The sequence below is a fragment of the Falco cherrug genome, chromosome 2 (assembly GCF_023634085.1).
Source record: "Falco cherrug isolate bFalChe1 chromosome 2, bFalChe1.pri, whole genome shotgun sequence".
NCBI classification, from domain to species: Eukaryota; Metazoa; Chordata; class Aves; order Falconiformes; family Falconidae; genus Falco; species Falco cherrug.
This window is the reverse complement of record NC_073698.1, coordinates 19,153,684-19,171,345: the sequence shown is the minus strand read 5'-3', so window position 1 is coordinate 19,171,345 and position 17,662 is coordinate 19,153,684. Positions and strand designations below refer to the sequence as shown.

At 43.4% G+C, this 17,662-nt stretch overlaps 1 protein-coding gene across 3 annotated transcripts in view; it reads right to left on the bottom strand.

The window, feature by feature from the left end:
* Nucleotides 1-11,141, bottom strand: part of ZC3H12C (zinc finger CCCH-type containing 12C) — a 44,781-nt gene extending 33,640 nt beyond the window's left edge. The window contains exon 1 of one of the 3 annotated variants that reach the window (XM_055702528.1): nt 10,354-11,141. The gene's annotated coding sequence lies outside the window, so the exon portion shown is untranslated. The other 2 variants (XM_055702527.1, XM_027801238.2) reach the window with 2 other exon arrangements.
* Between the last annotated feature and the right edge of the window lie 6,521 nt (nt 11,142-17,662).

Sequence of the window (17,662 nt, the reverse complement as noted above, 5' to 3'; positions counted from 1 at the left end):
ACCACTGAAAAGAGCCTGCCTCTGCCCTCATTGCACCCTCCCTTTGGCTATTTATACGCATTGGTAAGATCCCCCTCAGCCTTCTCTTCTCCAGGTTGAACAGTTCCAGCTCTCTCAGCCTTTCCTCACAGGAGAGATGCTCCCTTAATCATCTTTGTGGCCCTTTGTTAGACTCACTCGAGTATGTCCAGGTCTCTCTTGTACTGGAGAGCCCAGCACTGGACACAACACTCCAGGTGTGCCTCACCAGTGCGGAGCAGAGGGGAAGGATCCCCCCTCACATGCTGCACAACTCCACATAATGCAGCCCAGGACACTGCTGGCTTTCTCTGCCACAAGGACACACCACAGGCTCAAGGATTCTTCCCATCTTTAAGTGGAAGCTCCAACTCAAGTGTGGTTAAAACCTGGCACAAAAGATGAGTCACTAACCGTACCAGCACAAGGGCGTGTGCACACAGACAACATGATCACAGAAGCCTGGCTTCCAAGGGCAGTAATTCTTGGGTTTTTTGGGGAACAGACACCCAAGAGCATTCCACCAAATGTGTAGGGGAAATGTTTTTCTTCACATAAGCAATGTGACCATTTCCACAGTTTGGCCAGTTAAGGTTCAATTTTGCAACAATGACTGTGCTCATAAGGGTAGATCCCTTTACTCCCTGCTGTGATACAGCCATGTGTAAGAACCACCCCATTCTGTGAGTCTTCCTTTAGGACAAGGCCTCAGTTACCGTTTCCTGTCTGAAAAAAAAATAAAATCTTTTTATTTAAAAATGCAAATGTAAGGGAAAAGCACAACATCTGCCACTAGCACCAAGACATAAGTCTAAAAGTCTTTAGTTTTCTTTAAAACTGCACTTAACATCTTGTACTTCTTTCTGCCCTTTTTGGGGATGCAAGAGCGTAAAACACTTAAGCTTTTAAGAAAATTACCCAGATTAAAAATCCTTAAACAGAAAAGGCAAAAAACCCCAAATCAATCACCTGCCACTGGTTTTCAGATTCCAATCTACAGACACCGAAGGGTCTATCCTATTTTTACACACTTTGCCAAAGAAACCCAAGAAAATCCAACCTGCAGTTCAGCTACATCAATGCTGGGCCTTTCAGCTTTACTGGAAAAATTTCAGGGGGTTGCAAGCCAGAAAACATTGAAAGCCCTTGCCATGCACTAAGATGGCTGTCGAGCAACTACTCCTATCAACACCAGGGCAGTGTGGAACATGCTGCTGATTTCTGCAACAAATGGGGTAACAGTGTTTATTTTAAGATTATTGCTGGAGGGCATTCTGCTTAATTTCTTTCTTAATTTTATTACTTATGAATTGAAGCAGAGACACTGAGGTACAAAGGACTTTAGGGAAAAGTTTCCAGCAATACATGTTAGATTTGATCTCTTTCCACTTCCAGAATGAGTCACACTGTCTGGATGCTTTCTGAGCATAAAAATTTGAACTAATTAACTTTCCCTGTGACAATATTGGGCAGCCAGACAATGCCTACAACTGTACAAAGTGTACGCCGTCATGCTTAGCAAAGTACTTTTATTCAAATTTGTTCTGTCAGAAGAAAATCCTCTAACAAAACTAACATGGTTATGTTAAATAAAAAAGTATTCTCTTCATTTAAATACAAATTTAAGAGACTTAGCCAGTCAACCTAACATCTTTTATCTGTGCCACAGACTATTATTAAGAGTTTGAAAGGCTCGTCAGGGGAAAATAGGCCTCTCAAACTGTCTACTGACATGGCCAGGTTGTGTTTCAGGTCATGCTGTTGGCAACAGAGCTCCATAATCTCCAGGGTTCCTGGATGAAGTTCAAGGTGTTAGTTGGACTCTGCATCACCCTAAATGGCTTCACAGGGTTATGCTTATTTGAGAGACAATTCCTGTGCCTGTACCACAGGGCTGCAGTTGTCATTTTGGACTGGAGCCTTCTGTGAGAGAGCTGCCAGCAGCAGATTTTCTGCAAGACTTTCGGCCTTGCTATTTACTCTCTATTGGAATGAAAGAGCCAGAGAGTATCTTACGGTCCAGTTTTTTTGTCCAGATTTAGTAAGTTAAAAATCAGGGAAGACAGAGATGGTCATGTGGTTTGTCAAGACACACTTAGTATATAATTATTTCTTACTTTGTGGGGAAGCTTTTACTAGAGCTGACATGTAGCAACAATAGCCAGATCTTATAGAAAGTGGGCTACTGTAGCTGCAAAGACAAGTTAAAAAATAAATAGAAAATAACTACACATAAACTCTACCTGTCATTTAGGTATGGCTGTTCTTCAGATTTATTGTATCCCTGAATTCAGGGCAAACCACCAGGAAGTCCCCATACTGAACTATGTACACCAGGCCTTGAAATCCTAGTATTTTATACGTTAATAAAACAGCTTGCTCACTTTTGTTTAATAAACTAACATATCAAAAAGAGACAATCTGCTAGTGATTTCACATAATTTTAGGGGGTCTTCAGAGTTTCAGAGTCTTTCCATTCTGAGCTCAGACATTTCAACTTCTAAAGCAGAAATTAATATTGCAGACCAAACTTCCTTATGTTTAGTCTCCACTTTATGAAGCTTCCCCCTCCTCTTTTTTTTTTAAGTTAGACAGGCAACTAGATTTTAGTCCTATGAAACTTGCATAGATTCCTTCATTAAAAGTTAGTATTTCAAGCCCTTTTTGGCCTCCAGAGCTCACACTTTGCTTTTCAGAGTCTTACCACATCATTGAGTTAGATCTAACAACAACAGATGCAAATATGAAGATTTCATTCAGAACTGGTGATACTATTTAACATTTATAACTAAATAATTGAGTTTGGAAGGGATCTCTGGAGGTCAGCTAGTCCAACAAACTCACACTCAACACAGGGTCAACCACAGTAGGTTGTTCAGTGCATTTCCCAAATCAACTTCTGAGCATCTCCAAGGCTGGAGATTCTACAACCTGTCCAGGCACCTGTTCCAGTGTTTATCTTCATGGTGACATTTTTCCTAATATCCAATCTAAACCTCCCTTGGTGCAACACTTCAGGCCATTTCATCTCGTTCTATGACTTGTTACCTGGGAAAAAAAGACAGACACCCACCTCGCTGCAACCACCTTTCAGGCAGTTGTAGAGAGCAGTAATGTCTCCCCTCAGCCTCCCTTTTCAAGGCTAAACAACCCCAGGTTCCTCAACTGCTTCTCATAAGACTTGTCTTCTACACCCATCACCAGCTTCGTTGCCTTTCTTGGGACACGCTACAGCACCTCAACATCCTTCTTGCAGTCCTTCTTGCTCACAGAAATATGCAGAGCACAGCAAGAAAAGATCAGCCTTAAGAGAGTGATGCTTGTTTTCACACTAATGAGCTTGCTTATCTGAGGTCTCTCTTGTGACAGCTGTATACATTAAAAGGCAATTGATCTGTAACATACTAATGTCTGAAATTAATAAGGTGTCCTGTGCAAACTAAAGACTGCTAACACTGCCTTAGAAAATCTGGAGCTGCCAGTTTTATGAAACAAATCAGACAGAAGACCATCACCAAATACTGAACAAAAACTTATGGAGAGACCATGCATGGAACCAACATAGTTAAACTTATCAAAGTCAAAGAGCAATTATTTTGAGTCTTGAAAACAAGACTGGTTGTGTAATTCCACAATGCAAAGACATGCTTAATCTCTGCGAAGACTGGTAGTTTAATTTCTCCTAATTCATCAGGCAAGTGTGGTTTACCAAGTTCCACTTGTAACAAGTGATGGTCAATTCAGAGAAGGAAGAAGAGAGCTCACAAGAAAGTCGCAAGACTGAATGAATCTTGGTAATGAGGTCAAACTCGACCTTGTGGGCATCACCTAAACACATTTATGGGCTACGCAGTCTTTTGCTGGAACCAGATGAAAGTCACATCAATGTATGCATGATACCAGATGTTATTTTCCTCCACACAAACAACTACAATAAAAAAAGCTATTAACAGGCAAGTGAACAAGCGGCTGGGGAAATGGCAGCTGAAGCAGAAAACTCTTGACTTCAATCTTTCAGCAGTAAGCATGGGCTGTAGCTCAGCAACAACTTCAAGAAACCCAGACTGTAATCCCAACAGTGACAGTTCCAGAAACACTAATGAGTCCAACTCACAGCTCAGCAAGAGCAGCAAAAGCCCAGTTGGCAGCCCAGCAAGAATGGCAGCAGCAACCCCAGAAGCAGCTGCTACAGAGACTCATGAACCCAGGTGCACAGCCCTGGGCGCTTGTACATCATAGTCCTTCCCAAGCCAGAACAAACCATTTCCAGAGGTGTATCTGGCATTACAAATAGTATGTATTGGAATTATTGCTGAAGGAGAAATCATCTAAGGTTTTCAAATCAGTTGAATGCTTTAAGGTGGAAAGGCCTTAGGGGATGTTGCTGCAAATTATGAGGCTCTCAGACCCTCCACTTCGATAAAGTAGAGATCTCCATGAAAGTGTTGATGGAACTTTTTATAAGAGAAGGGCTTCTTATCAAGGACGAGGCCATGCATTGATGCTAGAAAGATTAGATAACTCTGTGATTCAAACATCAGCTTTACAGATGATGAAGGATTGAAGAGATCTGCCCAGAGTCAGGGCACCAATGGTAACAGTGACTAGGAAAGCACAGAGATGAGGGTTTATAGGTACCAGCTACTTACATTAACAGTTTGAAGAACAAAAGGAGACTAGCAAAGTAGCTTCTGTTAAAGGAAATGTAATCTGTCCCTTTTCCAGCCAATCTCTGTCAAACTACTAAATTTCATTAGTCCTAAAATAAAAGGTCTAAAGTCACAACACAATAAAAATTTTCAGTCACGGCAAAACGTCAAAGTTTGATGGGACTGATTCACTGATTTTGCAACTTAACACATTACTTTTTACAGCTCACAGGAGAGGATGGCTCACACAAACAGTCATTCAGGAATTATCATGACACTTTTTGCAAATTAGTAAAGGACTCCAGGACTTAAGACTCTTCCCAGCCTCTGAGCTTTACCTGCTCACAGCAAGCAGACTGCTTTTAAGGAATTTTCAGTAACTTGCATCACATTTACTGCTGAACACCTCCAGCTTCACTGACTTCCCCAATCTCTGGCACTCCTCTGCAACTTTCAACCACCTCCCAAGACATTCCTTTCATACCAAAATAAATTACTGTATTTCTTCCATTGGGACGATTATTAACGTCCATTAAACTCTCTACTCCCAGCCACTGTCTTGCTTTGCCTCTCCCTCTTCTCTCCCCACTCTTTTCTCAAAATACCAACTTCCTATTAAGTAAAATCCTTACTCCTGGTCGTAACTTCAATTTCCTCACTATTTACCCTCAACAAAACTATAATTTTAAGACAGAATACATTTAAAATACTTTGTATAATCTTGCAGAAGTTTTATGCTAAGGACGTATTTATCCTGAAAAGATTCAGAACTAAATCACTTTGGTCTAAAATAAGAGGTACTGGGTGCTGTATTTGTGAGCACATAGGCGCCTCCTACATTTAAAGGACCGCAGATCCTGGGATGGTCTTGCATTCCATTCTGCATCTATCTACCTATACACACACATATACAGGTACATATATACACGTAAACAGACATTCCACTCCCAGGGAGAAAGAGGACGTATGTCATATTTTGAAGTGTTACACTGGTATTGTAAATTATGAAAATACAACCTTAAAATGGCCAGGCAGTCAGAAAAGGTAGTCTGGCACACACTGTGAGGTAAGCCTGGAAGAACGATGAATCTTGCAATTGCAGAGAGTGAGCTTCGTTACTCCCCAGGGCAAACTTTGAAAAGGTCTTGTCCAGACCTTTCCAGTCGGGACAGCATAAGTACGAGTCTTACAATTAAAATACTCTTTCAAAACATTCTTATTCTGCAGCTATGATTCAAGAATGAATGGAGTTTGAGTTTACCAAAAAACTAAAGTAATTCCTTAACTGGGGGACAGAATATCCTTGCAGAATGAGAAAGTCAGTGTCAAGTGATAAGCCCAGCACCTCATACTAAGCAAAATACAGTTTGGATTTTTGGTAGTGCACGCTCAGCCTTTTACACAAGAAATGTGATCTAGCCTGAAGTAATCAATCCTGATAGGTAAAAGAGAAATGCCTCGTTCATCTAAGCAGATAGCCCCAAGGTTATGAAAACCTCCCTCAGTTTCTGCTCATCAGTAAACAACATGGTAAGGAACATGCTTTTTGACAGAGCCTCAAGCAGTTACACAAAAACATTTAAAGATGCAGAGCTTTACAGTGAAAAATATCTGTACAGTATTTTTCTCTTCTGACTCTGGAGAGCTGCCTATTCCATAAGACATGCAGAGGAAAAAAATATGGAGAGACAGGGGAAAAAAATTTAAAAAGGGAGGAAGAAGAAGAAAAAGAAGGGGGTGGGAAAAGAAATGCCTCATAACTCTACCAGGAAGGCAATTATGAGCAGATTACAATTGATTTTCTATCTATGTCTAACTGGAAATGACTACAGTTTGAGACAAAGAGGTAAGAAAAATGACTCTGCTTCTCGTTACACCATCTCACCTCTGCTTTTGTTATATTCTACCTTTAACATGTAATTTAGTAACTAAAATGAATTAAGTGTCAATTCTTTCAAGCATAAAAATCGGGCTTGTTCAATTAATGGGTTTCTCGCTTCAAACACAGGGTAGAAGTAGCATGTTTATTGTAAATATTGAGCAAGCCTGAAGACAGGAGGCATTTTAAACATAACTACGCATAATAAGAGCGATAAAGCATCACTATACATTAACTTCAATCTGAGGACAGAAACATTTTAGTCTCTTCACAGAAACAACTCATTGCAGTCTTTGTACAACATCTGTTTCTTACAGTTTCCAGTACCACACAACAAAAAATGAAATGTAACCACCTTGATCACTAATAAGGCCGCTGGCTAGCTGCCATAGCAACAAACACTACGGAAATGAGTGAACAATGATGACTCTCTTGACTAACTTAAAAAACCCTTATCCATGACTTCCTAACTACACCTGGGGCAGTGCTTCACAGAACAGCAAAAGCAGCAGAAGAGTAACAGAAAAAAGTTCTACACCATAACCTTAGGCATCACACATTTTCCAACCTTCCTCTTCGATACTCTAACACCCCTTTCTTATTACTATCACTTTCTTTCAAGCACTGAAGTTTTTAAGAATTATTTAAAATACAGACTATGAAGACATCCATGACTGGCAGCTGAAGCTAGCAAAATTCAGATTAGGAGCAGTTTTAATTTAAAAAGTGCAATCAGTGAAAAAACTACACACACTTAAGTTTTCAAGGGCAGATTTTTTTTCGTTTTCTTAAATTACTGGTTCAAGCTCAAAGTTACGGATCCAATGCAGAAAATACCAAACAAGATTTTATGGCTTCTGTAATTAAAGAAGTCAAACGAAATCACACATCTCTTTTCTACCAAACATGGAATTGCTTAGCCATAGCCATTTCCTAGTACAACAAAAACTGACCTGAGCCAAGCAAGTTCCTCATTTCACTTCATGCTAAGTTTGAATTGTCTTTTTTCAGCTCACTTAAAAAGTATTTTCCACTGTACGTAGGATGTATAAAATCTCACAGAAGAAAATCTCATACAGTTTTCAACTTACCTATGTAAAATTGAACAGCAAATAGATTTCTTCAAAAATCAAACTGAATCTCTGGCCTTTTCAAGTCTCATCGACTGCAAGCCTGGTGTTTTGGGTTTTTTTCCTCAAAGAAATAAACAGCTCTGGAACACCCATAGTGTTTTTAAAGGTTGGTACAACCCAGAGAAACAGGCAGTGAAATCACTCCAGTGGACTGTTGCTCAGCTCAGCTTGAAATGCACAATCTACATAGATGAGGCAAGTCTGGATAATCCCTTCATGCTCTGTCAGGTTGAGAGTATGGGATTTGTTGTTAAACTGCATACCTTTAATAAACTCCACTTCTCTTTGCATTTACATTACAAGATGACTTTTTTTAAAGCATGTTTTGATTTGCAGATGCTTAAAAAGTTAGTGGAGCTCTATCAGGACCTCATAAATAATAACTGCCTTTCTAAAAGGATCACAAATGGTAATGGCAATTATAAGACCAGAGTGACTGCTGCCCTATAAGTCTAGTGTAGTAACAAAGGTGTAATAACTACGTTGGACTAAAACCATAAATACAGCAAGGTTTGTGCAGAAATGAAATACCTTGAATTGGTTCAACTACCTCCATTAGGAAAAAAAGACCCCAAACCCCAAACCTTTTGAATTCTCAAGACTAATTGGTCTAATTAATAAAAAAGAAGGGGGAGAGGGAAGAGAGAAAACAAAAACCACACCTTTCCCTATTTTCCTAAAAGAGTTGCAAATGTGTTTTATACTGACATAACAAATTGTCTTTAAAATGACAACATGCTTAAATTTTGATCCATTCACTACAGTACACTCTGTTGAAGTGCAATCTCACCCCAGAGCATAACCAGACAAAAAAATATAGTTAATTAAGACTTATCTAATACAGCACTGGAAAAAATGTTACTGTGAAGTCACTGGGTCGCTAAATGCGAAGTGGCAAGGAGGCAGTGGAAGAGGAAGTACCCTCTTACTTTGAAAACCCCGACATGCTTGAATGCTTTCTTTCCAAATGAAAAGACTAGGCTACCGCTATCTTAAGTAGGGTTATGCAGTTAATAACATAAGAGCCGCAATTATGATTTATGCCTCTGTTGTGCAAACACAGACCAAGAGAAGACACAGTAAACAACACGTTTCACTACATCTGCTGTTAAAGAAACGTGGTTTGCCGTGCAGCTGGAAGAGCTTACCGAGCCCTGTTGTCGGCAACACCATGGCAGAAGGGCTATCTGGCCCCATCAAAGCCACCAAACCGGACCGTGGCACGGGAGCACCAGGCTGGACGGGGCCAGCTGCCGGCGGTGCTGTTCAGACACAGCCCGGCGGAGTTTCCTCCCCGGGGGCATCGTGGAATAACGTCACCGCTCCACAAATACAGCCGCACATGCCCGGCGCTACCCAGGCACGCCTGCAGAATTCGGTCCAAAACACACAGGTGAATGAAAATTAATTTTTAAGAAAAACCTGAAACATAAAAGCCACAAGTACATCTGAGAATGGCGCAGCCAGCAATTTTAGAGGCTTCTGCCCGTTACGGTTCGACTACACAGAGCAAGCCAACTTAGGCAGCCGGTTCCCTTACCCAAAGGGCGGTGAATAAATCTCGCACCGTTCTCACGGAATTATTAAAAAAAACCAAACACACACACCCCAAAGCCCCCAAACAGCCCGAAAGTTACAAGCAGCGGACGGCACGGCTGGTAGAGTACCTGAAATAACTTTTCGGCTCCTTCTCAGACGGGCGGCACCCGCGGGTACGCGCGTCCCCCGGGCCGGCGGCAGCGGCGAGCAGCCGCGGGTCGGGCCCCGGGCGCAGCCCACCGGGCGGGCCAGCCCGGCGCTGCGGGGAGGAGCGGCCGCTCCGGCTCGGCCCGCGGCTCCCGCCGGGGTCGGCGGCGGCCAGGCCGGGGGAAACTTTCCGCAGGGACGGGGCCTGCCGAGGCGCCGGCCCCCCGGAGCGGCGGGGCAGAGGGACGGGGCTGTCTTCTACCTCCCCGGGAAGCGCCGAGCGGCAGCGGCGGCTCCTCCCAGCCGCACCGCGGCCTCCGCCGCCCGGGCGACCTCGGGGAGGCGCCGGGGGCAGGGCCGGCGCCGCGGCCCCGTGTTGACACGCGCCGGCTCGGCCCCGGCAATGGGCGGCGCCGGGCCGGGAGCGCGGAGCGCGGCAGCGGCCGCCGGGCCCGGCGCGGCGCTCCCCGCGCCGCCATCGCCGGGAGCAGCCGCGCACCCCGCCCCGTCCGGGGCTGGGTCTCCCGCGCCCCCGCAGCTACCCACCTGCAGCCTCCCAGCAGCCGCATGCCGAAGGGAGGGCGGCCTGGCCCGGCCCGCCCCGCCGCTGCGGGCGGGAGAGGCGGCGGCAAGGTCGCCTTCACCTCGCCCGCCGCCGCGCCGCCTCCCGCCTCATGCCCGCGGTGCTGCGGCAGGCGCTCCGCGGGCCCCTCGCCGCCACCCCCTCCCCGCCTCCCGCCGCGCCGCTGGCGGCCGGGCCGGGGCGCGCAGGCCGGGCCGAGCGGGCGGCACCTGCTGCCGGGGCGCGACGGAGCCTGGCGGGGAACCGCCCGCCCGCGGCTGCTCGGCGCCGCGCCATGAGGGCCCGGCCCGGCCCCCGTGGTGCGCCGCTGAGGGACGTGGGTCACCCCCCCGTCTCCCGGCTTCCCGCCGCGGGGGGCGAAGGCCGCCGTAGTTACACCCCCTGCCCCCACCCCCGAAACGTTACCGGCTGGGGCGAGTTAGGCGGGAGGCAGTGGGCCGAAGTGGTCTGGCCGGTCGGGGCAGCGGATCCTCCTGGCCTGGCACGGATCCTGCCGCCACCCGAAGGAACCTCCGGTGCTTAGGGCCGCTTACTGTGCGGGTCCCCCGGGCCTCGCTGCCCCTGCCCGGGCAGGCGGCTCAGGGGAGGCGGGAGACCTTTCCGCCAAGGATAACAAACTCGCTCTGTGGCGGAGTTGGTAGAAACCTGGATTTCTGTCCCGTGTTCTAATTATGAGATGTTTCCTCCCACCCCGCAGTTACTTTTATGCAGATGAAGCAAACTACCTCTCACGGTCCCACCCTGCCTCCCGCCGGGGCGGTCGGGGCCGTGGATGAAGCTCCGCCGAGGGGACGGCGGCTGGCGAGCGCCGGGCATCGCACACAAGGCACGGCACACGGCGGTCCTTACTCACCGGCTGGAAACGTGTGTGTGCAATTGTTATCCGCTCCTATTCTACTACTGAAGTTCATAAAAAAAAACCCCTCTTCCGGTACCCAGTAGAAAATGGGCTAATTTTTTTCAAGTTTTTCATCGAATCTATGCAAATCGTACACAGAAATACTTGCCTGAAGGGCTGCTTCGCAAGGTTTATTTTTCCAAGAAAATGTCATAGGATCTGCCTGGACAAAAGATTGTAGAGGAACGGGGCTATGCTGCTTTCCTACATATGTTTCACTAAACCCTCCCTCTCGGAGCTGACATCATCTCTAAGAGCGACGGCATGATTTTGTCCGTTCAGCTCATTCAGTACAATCTCCCAGTGTATCTCATCCCCAGGCATGAGTTTGGAGGGTTCAGCTCATGGTGCAAGAGGCTGGCTCTCTGGTCTGGTTAGTTACTTAGCTGTGCAGAAGGAGTTTGAAAGCTCTACTAAAAAAAAAAAAAAACAACCCCAAAAACCCCAAACCAAACACAACACCCAAAGTTGTTCCCTTGGTTCCAGACATACTGATGCTGTTCCAGAGTCAGAGTGGTGTCCAAATGGGACTATGAATATTAATTTAATAGAGGAAATGGATGAAAGCAAGACTAAAGAATTAGCCACATGACGGTACTACTTTGCTGCTTATTATGGAAGCCTTTGCTAGTGATTGAGGAGCATATGAGTCAGTTAAAAGCACTGCAGTGCCGGAGAAAATGATTCTCAATTATCAGAATAAGACAGAACAGAATAATATGGAGTGGAATTGATTTTGAAACTACTTAAAGTCACAAGAGTTTCACATTAACATTTTTTTCCTTAATATACTCTAGTTCCTGCTGAGTTTGTCTAAAAGATCTTTTTGACCTCATCTCCTCTTTAGAAGAGATTGCGATTCTTTAAACCTACAGTACCTTTGTAATTGATTAAAACATGGTCTTTACAAGTACGAGTTAAGTCTGTTCAAATGTGAGGTTTACTCGAAGTGAGCTGCTTGAAGTCACTGCACTGCTCATTGGTAAAACCTCATTTCCTCTCTATTGCCTTGGGAAGCGAGACAATTAAAACAGACCTTTGGGAGTCAGATTCCGGGACTTTCCTGTCCTGTGACTACAAACCGCAAATACAGCAGTAGGACCTTGGAAAGGGGCTTGTAGAGTGTTGAAAGTTTTTCTTTCTCTGGGTAGGACAGTCAGAGGCTGCGGATTCACATGCCTGCAGAAATTTTGACATCTCTCATCCTCTGAGTTTGGTTCCCCATTGTATGTTAGCAGTCCCACATCACTGTTCTTCAGGTTGTGCCGAAACTCAGGATTTCCGTAGCTTCTCTGGGACTTTCACACATTGCACAATGCTTTCCTGGTCAGCAAATGAAGGAAAATGTTAATAAATGAGAATGCACTCATGGGATTAATCAGTACTTAGAAGCAGGAAGAGGGGAAACAGGGTCAGCTGCCCCATTCTGAAAGAGAACTGCCTTCATTTCCAGAATCTGTATTTGTTTAACTACAATGTAACAATACAGAATAGCAAAAGTTTATAAACCATACTTTTCTATAAAACTGGCCCCCTGAAGCTCTGGTTTCCCTTCTGTCTTCTTCATGAATCTCTGTCAAGTCAGACTTGCTTTAGCAACTTTGCATCACAGTCACCTCTTCTTTTAATTAAAAAAATGCACATTCATATTTTCAAAATTTCTTTACCTTCTCACTTACGTTGTGCATTTAATCTGCCATTTCTGCCCTCCTCTTATGAACTACAGCTGTTTTCCATGACTTGAATATTTTCTGCCTGTGACATAGAGAATGCCTGTTTTATTCCTGCAGTTGTCCTACGAGCTGGCCAGCCCCTGTAATTGAGCCTACTCGGCCTGGGAAACTCGCTCTTCGTGCCTCCATCCACAACAGCCCACTTCTCAGGTAACTCCTGCCCAAAACTCACTTGATCCAGCTTGTTCTTGACATTAGCAGATATGCCAGAGCAGATAACTGATTTCAGCAGCACATTGTCACTGTTAGCACCTGTTGCTTTTGTCTTCTTAAATAATTGCTGCTTGACTTGAAGATCCTAAACATTAAGTCAGCTTCTTGCTGGCTTTCTGCTTCAGTCATTTGAGTACCTTTTGCAGGTAGACCCTCATCCTTTCCTTCCACTTAAGCACAGTTACGGTCCCTCGTTCCAAACTGACTTCCTTGAAATGTCTAGATGATTTATCAGTTCTTTGTTTAGCCTCCACCTGGCATTATTTTCCCTTTTCAGCCACCGCATTTTGTCCAGATACTTTTTAATCTCAGAACCTTGTGCTGCTTCTGCCATTATTTGCGTAGAAAAGCCTACATACTTCATATGACAAAGCTGCTACAACAACGTACATTTTGTTAATTTATGTTACCACAGCAACTGAGTCATGCGAAAATGTAATGTGGCATTGTTTGGTATTGTACCTTGGTATTCTGATAAAAAGCTAGGGAAATGTAGTCTGCCTGGAGCGGCTGTGGATCTGGGGTTTAACTAGGTAGAGAACTGTGCCTACAGAGGAGGTATCAATTGCTGGTGTCTAAATGGGTTTACCACGTAGGAATCCCCTAGGAATCTAAATCCAGTTCTTTTCAGTTCTGGGAGGAATTGCAGGCATGTTGGAGGAGGGAATTAGGATCTTGACAAATACAGAACTGATCTAGTAAACATAAGGCACAGGCTGGGGGGACAAAAGCAAGCTGCTGAGCCTAGGCAGGAATAAAAAAATAGCAGAAATTCGGGAAAAAAAAACAATTGGTGGAAGAGCTATCTTCCAGAAAGGAATCTGGAGCTGGAGTCTACTGTAAGTCACGAGCTGAACATGAGTCAGCAATGTGTTTTCATGACAAAACCAGTAAACATCCCAGGAAGATGTGTGCGTGGGAAGTGATCCGTGGGCTCTATGCAGTCAGTATTGGTAGGACCTCAGTGGAAGGGCTAGTTTTCTGCACCATAGCTCAAGAAGTATGTGAACCAACAGGAGACGGGGCAGGTGGCAACAAGAATAACAGTGGACAGGGAATACTAAAGGAGCTGGAGTTGTTCAGGCTAAAGAAAAGAAGGCAGAAGAAAGACATGCTAAGAATCTTCATATTCTTAAAAGGCCATTGCAAAAAGTAAGAGAATAATCTTGGTAGGTAGGATAAGATGTAATGGACTTAAATTGCATCAAGGAGGAAAAGCTTTTTTAGTGGTAACATTAGTGAGGCACAGCTTTATATTACAGAGGGTGTAATAGTGTTTCCATTACTAGAGGTCATACGTACATACTGGACAAATAGTAAGTACTATTGATCTGGCACTGGAATTGGAGGATGGACTAGGTGACTAATCAAGGTCCATTCCAGACCTATTTCTCTGTGATTACGTATAATCTGAGTCTTCTTATTAATCATCATTCCTTTATCCAGTCCCATTGTACATTCTGTTTTCTTTTCAACTAGGATCCCTAGTTATTCCTGTGTCCCTTGGAGGACAAAAAATGTTTTGTCCCATTTTTCTCTGAGTGTATTCGAATACCAAAGCCTTTCTCGTTTTCCTGGCAGCCTGCAATAGACACAGACTGGTGAGTTGTACTGCACTGAGCTGCTGAGATAACTATGATAATTTCATGGGAGTCAAACATGCAGTAAAAATTATTTAGATGACTGTTGCCAGTCCATTCAAACACATTCTACATAAACTCTACATAATGTTAACATAAATCTGAGATGCGTTAGACAAATACTAGATAAAATTGCTCAATTCATAAAATATTTTTTTATTATATTAGACCTACCTAATGCACACAATCCTCAGTTCTCCAGTCTTCACTGCCAGGAACCCATAGAAGTTTTTAATGTGAACTGTACCATGTTACTTATTTTCTAGGCATGATTTGTTTTGCATGATTTAATATACAAAGTCTTGTATATTAAAGAAAAAAAAAGTAGTTTAGTATTTACTTCTGCATTTCCATTTAAAATAAATAGCTTATACCAAGAACAATTGACATTTGTTTACTTGGCAGATTGGATCAACAGACAGCACTCCTGATAGGTTTTCTATTTTTCCAACCATGTTATCTGCTCTAATTAGGTATTACTTTTATACTTTAGGTATTATATATATATATATATTATAATTATAATACTTTAGGTATTATAATTAGGTATAACACAAACTTTTGCTGTTATAGCCTTAAATCAACATGTTTGTGAGAGCAAAACCATGCATGTTTTGGGCATCTTAGAATAAAAAAAAGCTACTGCAATAATTGCCAGTGCTGAATACATTATTTACTGATCTTTTAAGGCAGTGTCCATCAGGAGTTTAAGGCTACTCTTTTCCCCCTTAGGGACAACTTTGAAAACTTGTATAGTCGTTTTATCCTTTTTGAGAATGAGGTATTTTGTCCTGTACTGATTTCTTGTTAAGGATAAATAAAGTGCTACACAGAACACGGATTGCCCATGTACCTGCGCCGATCAACATGCTCACAGGTGATGTGGAAGAGGTGGGGAATAAAGTGGCAAAATTTCATGGTTATATTTTGTTTCTCAGGGTCATAAAAACTAACATTCAACAATGAAGAATCATCGACTTCATGTAAAGTTAAGGACATTGGAGCTGTAATGACAATGTCAGCATTCAGCCATGGCTGAAAGAAATAGATATTAAGAAAAGAATAGGAAACAGAAAGCATCATTGTGCCACTGTTTATGGTGCTCCAGTTTTTTTGAATGCTGCAAGCAGCTCTTGCCTTCACATCTCAAAAGAGATACAATAGAACTAGAAAAGAGTGATATGGATGATTAGGGATATAGGACAGCTCCTCCATGAGGTGTGCCTGAATAGACACTTTTCAGCCTGAGAAGGACACAGCCAAGACAGGGTATGAGAATGATCTGTAAACCACAGATGGCACAAACCCCATAAATAAAGTACCTGTCTTTCTTAATGTAGGAATTAGGGAGCATCAGATAAAGTTGTCAGATGTCAGATTTCAGAGAGGCAAAAGCAGAAGTTCCCTGAAACTACCAATGTTTTCAGAAAGCAAGTGAGTATGTTTATGGAATAAAAATCCATCTAGAGCCGTTAAAAACCAAAGCATAGAGAACTCTGTTTCAGCAGGTCCCCAAGAAAGGCAGCCCCAAGCCCCAGGTTCCAGCCCTGCTGGAGCCTTTATACATTTGTTTAGTTCTTGTGTTTGGCAGAGGACGTCTTTTGCTGGCCGCTGTCAGGGAGAGGTCTGGGACTGGACAGAGACACGTGTCCCAGTGTGAGCATTCTTACTTTGTAGTTTATTAGCCTGCTCACTGAGAAAGCTCTGAAATCCTTTGACTTGTCTGGGGCTGTGCTTCTGCAAGCTTGCAGCACTGCGGGAGACAATTAGCCTGGGAAGTGATCAAAAGAATAAGCAGGAGGCAGAAATCTGCCCTTGATAAGTCAGAGCTTTTTAAAATTTTATTTTCTTTTAGTTAGAAAAAAAGATTGCCTCCACATCCATGGACACAGACAAGCGTGGACAGATGCCTGACTCCATTATCACCTTCTCCTTCATCATGAAACAGCCAAGCAAAATCCTAAGGCACTTTAAGGCCACAATATGGGTCAATAATGTTGGGGGTGGGGGAAACAGTGAGGAACATTTCCTTGCTGAGCCTGCTGGAGAATGAATCTAGCGAATGCAAACCTACTTTCTGCAGCTGGGAGACACCACCTGGGGGATCCCTGAAGTGGGTCAGGGCAGGGGTCATGCTTGCTGTTCTCAAAATTTCCAGAGCATCAGCAAGAAGGAGAATTATCCACTGTCAACATATCCAGAGGTATGACTGAAAACTAGCACGGGAATTTTCTTCGCTGCAGAGCACAAGAAAGCAAGAATTTGATGTTTGATCAAGTCTGACTGACAGGAATATTAAACAGGCTTTCACTTAGCAGGATGCATACATGTTGGCTTCTGCAGGCCAGGAAGGATAGAAGTCACCTCAAACATGCTGCATCTGTCTGGAGAACTGAGACACTGTATAGCCAGAGGAAGAAGGTCAGTGCTGAGAGATTGTTCATACCTATGATCTCCTTTAGGCTGGGGAGAGTTCTGGGAGAAGGTGATTGAGAAACCCAATGTTAGCATAAGAAAAAGAACCCTGTCCCTGTTTTAGGAAGGTTGTTATTACCCCACACATTAATCTATTGCTACTGTCATGCGGTGGTTTAATGACTAAGGGAGAGAAGGATATGGAATGTAAAATGTCTTCATCCCATTTATTTACTATTGGGTTTTTGCATTTTGAAACAATGAAAATTCAAGCAAAAGTAGTTGCTACAGCGTTCCAAATTTTGAGTAAAAAATGTTAAAACACTGAGCACTTTTGCACGCATAAACTTTACAGAATTTTCTTTAAGTAAAATAATTTATGTTTCCATCCTTAGTTGGTTTTTTTGATACCTTGATTTGAAAGAAATTTTCAGTCTGAAATTTCCTTTAGTTTGTCTGAAAATACTTTAAATGCCAAAAATTAAAATGAAAGAGCACTGTGGTGATAATTTTCTGAAAATCAAATGTTGACCTTAGCTCTTTTATTTTCTTCATAGCTGTCAAAAATTGGCAGAGCACTACACAGGAACAAGCTCTCTTCTGTCCTTCTGCAGCCAATATGACTTTTAGTCATATTCTGCTGTATCACCTGAAAGGATTTTTTATTACAAGTTTTAGAGCTACACTGTGGGTAGTTGGTGCTTCTGTAAGGTGAAGTGTTACTATTTTATTTCCTTTGTTTTGGTAAAGTCTGTTCTTACTGATGCAAAAAAAGAATCAATGCTTGTGCTTTTTTTCCTGGGTGGGGGTTGTGT